This window comes from Penaeus chinensis, chromosome 23 (genome assembly GCF_019202785.1).
Source record: "Penaeus chinensis breed Huanghai No. 1 chromosome 23, ASM1920278v2, whole genome shotgun sequence".
Lineage (NCBI taxonomy): Eukaryota > Metazoa > Arthropoda > Malacostraca > Decapoda > Penaeidae > Penaeus > Penaeus chinensis.
The window spans coordinates 19635940-19643155 of NC_061841.1; the positions used below are offsets into that span (position 1 = coordinate 19635940).

At 35.7% G+C, this 7216-nt stretch overlaps 1 protein-coding gene across 2 annotated transcripts in view; it reads right to left on the minus strand.

Annotated features, from left to right (window-relative positions):
• Positions 1-7039: 7039 nt before the first annotated feature.
• LOC125037412 (presenilins-associated rhomboid-like protein, mitochondrial) overlaps positions 7040-7216 on the minus strand; it is a 4045-nt gene continuing 3868 nt past the window's right edge. Inside the window, exon 2 of one of the 2 annotated variants that reach the window (XM_047630554.1) lies at positions 7040-7216. This exon is cut by the window's right edge and continues 1530 nt beyond it. The gene's annotated coding sequence lies outside the window, so the exon portion shown is untranslated. The other variant, XM_047630553.1, reaches the window with a different exon arrangement.

Genomic DNA, 7216 nt, shown 5'->3' on the forward strand with positions numbered 1-7216 from the left:
GCATGACTGCTTGACCCTAGCCTCCCGGGGGAGACCAGCCGATTGACCGTGACCGGGCCGGGATCAGGCCGCCTGTCTTGCTGGAATAGAGGACCAAAGAGGCGTGTTGCTAGCTGCAGGGCGTACTCGTTCACGGCATCGCTCAACCTCCAGGACTCCCGTCTCCACAGCGCACAAGGCTGCCACGCACGGCAAACGCGTGGGTAGGTGTAAACCCCTGGGGAGAGACCAGAGGGGATGCCCTTCCACCTACGAGACATCATTGTGTGGAGCCCTTTTGCTCAGCCCTCTGAGGCAGCCACCCAAAGGTTGCTTCACCGCAGTGAGGGAAGAGGAGCCTTGCACTTTTACCAGGCAGTTCCTTTCATCCCTCTGAAGCAACCACCCAAAGGTTGTTTCACCTCAGTGAGGAAGGAAAGGACCTGTGTCTTTTCAAAGTAGTTCCCCCTTCCCTCTGAAACAGCCACCCAAAGGCTGTTTCACCTCAGTGAGGGAAGGGAGGTTTTGCGTTCTTGTCAGGCACTTCCTTTCGTTCCCCTGAAGCAACCACCAAAAGGTTGTTTCACCTCAGTGGGGAAGGAAAGGACCTGTGTCTTTTCAAAGGGATTCCTCCTTCCCTCCGAGACAGCCATCCAAAGGCTGCCCCACCTCAGTGAGGGAAGAGAGGTTTTGCACTTTTGTCAGGCAGTTCCTTTCATCCCTCTGAAGCAAGCACCCAAAGGTTGTTTCACCTCAGTGAGGAAGGAAAGGACCTGTGTCTTTTCAAAGTAGTTCCCCCTTCCCTCTAAAACAGCCACCCAAAGGCTGTTTCACCTCAGTGAGGGAAGGGGGGTTTTGCGTTCTTGCCAGGCAGTTCCTTACATGTCCGCTTTGTGGACATCAGTAGCGATCCGCAAGGACCTGGCTTGAACTACCAACCGTCTCTGATAAATAGGAGAGTAAATAAGGGAAACAACAACGGCAATCCTCAAGGATTTACTTGAACCAATTGTCGTAACACCTGGAAGAAATGTATGGAAACTAAGAATATATGTACTAGTCACTCGTCACTACTGACAAAATCGCGGGCAAAAGAGATACGTCATAGATCTTTACGCCTGCAACTACGACAGCAACAAACCCTATTAACGAAAGGTTTCAGTGTCTTATGTTCTACGTGGATGAGTGAGTGAGTGTGTGTGTGTGCGTGTGTGAGCGACAGAGAGCGTCAATGAGAATGAAAAGTGAGAGTGACCTCACAAAGCGGACATGTATGCCAAACACTTAAACAAAAATACAATAAACTAGCTAGAGAATTAGTACAAAATTATTTCAGCTACCACAATGAATTCAACATTTAATAATATGCAACAGAATGACGCATTAATGAACGGTGACGTGAAAAAATATTCGCGAGCTTTATCGCAAGCGAATCTTCTCGGGGTCAGCAAATCTCCCGAGGTACTATGTCTAGCTGGTCATGCAGACTTCATTGACGGGGGGTCTATACCCAAAAATACCGTACTATACGAAGCGAAACGAGTTGGGAAAATTTATAAATAACCCACTCTATGCTGCGGATCTGTGACGGGCGCTCGTGACATGCCCTACGGGTATCTATCACGAATCACACGATCGTTAGGATCTACCCAAACATGCCAGCGACTTCCAGAGGGTGAGCTGATATAACGTGTCACCAATGAATATGTAACGTTGCTATGCGTTATCCCTATGTTGTAAACAATTAATGGGAACAGATAACCGTTTCTCAACCCATTTGACGTTTCAATCGCCCAAAGTGAAAGTGAGGTCAGGTCACCCAGCTGTTCAAGCGAGTTCCCTGACTAATGACTGTCACTTCGAGGTCAGGTCAAGATGGGAAATGCGCGATGGGAATAGATATAAATGGAATGATATTCGTGAAAAATTATAAAATAACGAACGCGCTAAATTCTTTGCATTTGAAACTATATAAATCTCTAATCCAGAAAAAAACGAAGTAAATACTTAATAAATGAACGATATTCATGTTGGTTGACTACATACCCTGATCACACAGTAATAAAGTCAATAGAAAGTGAGAGCGTGCCATTTGCTGTCAATTAACATTTTTACCCAACAAAACAATCGTGAGAGTGACAGCACATACGGCTTAACACATTTATGGGAGAAGCCAGGGAAAAGAAAGGAAAAGGCCCAAAACGTGTACAAACATGGTTTTGAAGACATGTCGATTGTGGTAACGATGGTCGAGCGAATTGCGGAGACAGTCTGTCCATGTTGCGAGCCGAAAGGACGCAACTACCCGCTGCTAGCAGAATGTAAAAGGTTATGGTGAACAGCAGTGATCGTAAGGCTCACAACACAAGTTATGGTACAAACACGGACCCCCCTATCTGTATATATCTGTGTGTGTGTGTTTATGTATTTATTTATTTATTTATTTATGTGTGTGTGTAATTTTGCACACATATGGGCTTTGCCTCTACTTCATACATGTAAAAAGTTATGATTATGTTTATATAGATCATATTTGAGTGGATAGGAACACCCTTAAGTATGCAAGTTCATCCTATGCGTATGTATGTACTTTAATTCAACTTTGGGAATAATTTAATGCCTTGAACAAAGGGAGAGAACATGACAGGTAATGATTTACCAGAGGAATATCTAAGATAAGATAACCAAAAGAATTTCCGATAACCATTTTTTCCGCTTAGCGAGACAGCATACGCGCACAGCACATCATAATACACATTTACTCCGAATTACTATTGACAACATTTCGTAGATTTTGGCTTTTCTGAGAAGCTTTCCTCGACATGCAATTTATACCATTTGCATTCTTTTCGCATGTTCATCGAAATGGTAATCCCCCCACCAAATATATATATATATATATATATATATATATATATATATATACACACACACACACACACACACACACACACACACACACACACACACACACACACACACACACACAGACACACATACACACACACACGCACGCACACACACACGTGTGTATATATATATATATATATATATATATATATATGTATGTATATGATAATAATAAAAATAAGTAGTAATAATAATAATATTAATTGTAATAATAATGATAATAATAACAACAACAATAACAAAACAACAATAGTAATGATAATATCAACAACAACAATAATAATAATAACAATAATAACAACAACAATAATAATGATAACAATAATAATAAACAAATAAAATTAAACAAGTCTGGAAAACGTGAACCAAACAAAAAGGAAAAATTACCTAAAAGTTGTTGCATTATTTTGCCTTACGCGATGGGACTCTTGTGCTTTTTACACCTAATCCATCATTTCTTATTAACCTTGAAAATTGATTTAAATATATCGAGAGCATCTAGTACATGAGAAGCACTTTATCAGACCGGGAAAACTAGATTATAGATTATATTTTTGAAAAGGTGGATTTTAGTGCTTGCAACGGAATAACATTTTACTCTTTTTCCTTTAATACAAGGATTATAAACACCCTGATAATATCAAGTGCATATGCGTCATTCTATAACGATGTCCAAGCGTAGGTAATTATGATTTTTGTTTTAAATCTGCATTTAATTAGCAAATTATCATTTTCCTCTTCAGTACGAGAGAGGTATATCCGCATATCAACAGTCTTCTTCAAATACTTATCTCTTCTAAGCCCAGTTTCTCTCCTGGTATAAATTATAAATACAGTAGAGACATCCCTTCACAACTGTTACAAGCCAGCAGGATAATCCATATCTCAATTAACCATTATGGTTGTTATAATCATTATTGATTTTATTATTAATAAAATCATTATTACTATTAACATAATTATCGTTCTTATTATTATAATTGTTTTCATTAGTTCTATCATCATCATTGTTATTATAACTATGTCCATTACTGTTACCATTACTTTTATTATCGTTACTATTATCATTATTATTATCACCATCTTTGTCATTATTATTACACTGTAATAATAATGGACACCGAAAGGGGAGACATTTATTCATTATTAGATACTGATTATAGTAAGTTATGGAATTGTGACAATTGCCTGAATATATTTCATAATCATTCCATCGAGTTTCATCCTCTTACTCTTCCTCATAAAAAATATATTTCAGGTTGTAATAAGTTATTTAACCATCTTACAACACAAAGAAACTCCCTCTCTTCTAATTCGTCAACAACAGGAGGTTCCCTGTTGACAGTTTTTGCACGAATGCGGCATGTCTTTCCTTATACTTTATATTGTATGCACATAGACATATAGAATAATCCCTAAATGGAAAATCTTCTCATTTAAATCATATTTGAAATGGTCTTGTTCAGATAATACTTTTGTTCAAAAGCAGCTCTACCAGAATATAATTCTCCTTCAATATATATATATATATGTATATATGTGTGTGTGTGTGTGTGCGTGTGCGTGTGCGTGTGCGTGTGCGTGTGCGTGTGCGTGTGCGTGTGCGTGTGCGTGTGCGTGTGCGTGTGCGCGTGGAGATTCATACAAAAATGTGAATACATGTATATATGTATGCTTAGTAAATGTATATATATATATATATATATATATATATATATATATATATATATATATATAGGCGCACACACACATACAGGGACGGTTGTAAAAACGTGTCGTGTTCGGTCTCTGTCCCTGTCCCCATATCTTTCTCTGTCTCTCTTTTCTCCGCTAAAGAAAGTAGTTGTTCTCTAGAATATTAGTAAATAATCCTAAGGACACTAAAGTTTAACATATAGTTGTTTACTGTGTGTGCTTATCACAGTCGTTTATAAACCTACTCATTTTTTGCCGTTATAATAATTTCAATCTTACTTCGCTCGATAAGATAGAGATAAGAGATATCATATGATTGCTGTTTTTTTTTTTTTTCTTCTTTTTCAAATCCCTTCATTCTTGTCTTCTACACAATTACGTAGTTATGGTAAAAACTTCTCGAGTACTACTTTTATTCATTTCTTTTGAAAACCGCATTTATGTACTTTTCCCTATCCTCTAAACAGCGGACTGCACATACACATACACTGTCTACACATACTTAAAATGATTATACAGGAAAGTGCATATTTACAAAGGAACGGTCTGGTGTATATTCAACTAACCAACACTGTTTATTGAGAAATTTGTGAAAAAAAAACGAATGATATTAATGAAGATATATCCCAATTCGAATGTAATCTTTTGGAAACTTCGTGTACGGAATTACAGGGTCTTGACGTTCTATCCTGCAGTAAACACGTTGATTTTATTTCCACGGCGTGAGTAGGGGCAAGTCTATATCTCCACGGGGGAACATAATGGTCGCAGACACCTGTATTGGATGATTCATTAACCTGCTATGTATATCTTTCACATTTTACCCCGCAATAACCCACATGCCCCCCCAAATGTCGATGCCAAGTTTGTGGGTCATGGGGAGCTTCCACGGCTTAATTCCTAGTAGTAACCGGTGAGAGGAACCCATTGGTTTCTGAACGTTTACTCAATTATAAATAATATGTCTTAGAGTAAAGCTGTTTTGTTTAACACATATAGCACATTTGCTGCATGAAGTACAAAATGGACCAACAGCAATTTCTGTAATAATAAAAAAGTAAGTTTCCATTAGCATTTTCCTCTCATGTCAATTTTTCAAAGAAACCTAACATGTGTACATAGTGTTAACTAGGATAAGTTTAAATGAGCTACTCTGTGGTTATTGGCTTCTTATCTGAATGTAGCTAGAAGAATTAAGTCATATTTATGTCAATCTAATGCAGCATTTTGTTTTTTTTTCTGTAATACCCTGATGTCTTATCAGTTGTTTGAATAAATCTAACTCTGTTTTGCTTATTTCTGAAGGATGATTTTCATTTTCTGTTTTATTATTGTCTAGATTTCAAATAACATAAATGTGGTTGTACCATCCACTTTACAATACTCCAGCCTCTAAAAATCTTGAGCATGTTCTGTTTTCATTAGTCTTTCCCAAACGAAAATACTTTAATGTTAAAAACCATTTACAGAAGGTACATATCATTAGCACCAAAACAAGCAAAGCATTTTAAACAAAAAGGACCTGGACAAAGAATTGAATATCTTCCATATCTTTATTTACATATGCACAGTCTTAATAACAATACTGCCATGTACCAAAAACAGTAAATAAATAAATGTAATTTTTTTGTGTTAGCAGCATCACTATTTACAATACAGCAAGATATAAAACGGTATAGTACTAACTTCAAAGAATTTACAAGGTAACAAGGAATTCGCAAATACTCTTATACTACAATAAAAGGATAAACAAACATTCTTGACAAATAAAAAATAAAAGGCATCTTTACTTTTGAATATGTTAATATCATTTAACAAATAAAAATTATTCAAAATATACATAACACATTTACACATAGAAATTAATCACATCTCAAGGAGAAGACCTGCATCCTTTTTTTAAAATACACAGGTAATTGCTTTTTCATCATATACCATTCCTGTACTTTTGTTTCGGATACTTCTCATTCCATAGTATTTCTCAATAAATACAGATAATACTCTCAAGGTTGATATTTGTTAAGAGATACTGAACATATTCCTTTAAATGATGATAATAAATAAATATAATAAAATAAAAAGGACAGACGTATTGTTGAATCTTGCAAAGGGTTCCTACACTCTCATCTTTAATGTTACACTCATGGTAGTGACTTGATGTTTTATTTTATTATTCTTAAACTACTCTCCCTTTGCATTTAGCAATCCTAGCAGCATTTGTCAAAAAATAATAATAAAATCAAAATGATGATGATGATGATGAAGATGATGATGATGATCATGACGATGACGATGACGATGACGATGACGATGACGATGACGATGACGATGATTATAATAATAATAATAATAATAATAATAATAATAATAATAATAATAATAATAATAATGATAACAATAACAATAACAAAACATAAAAAAAACAAAAAAATACTAATAACAATCATAATAATCATAATAATAATAATAATAATAATAATAATAATAATAATAATAATAATAATAACATTAACGATAATAACAGCAATAATAATAATAACAATGATATTCAAAATAATAATTCATCTGAAAGACAGATTAATTACAATAGCTCCAATGACCTATTGTAAAATCTGAACAATGTCAAAGCTGC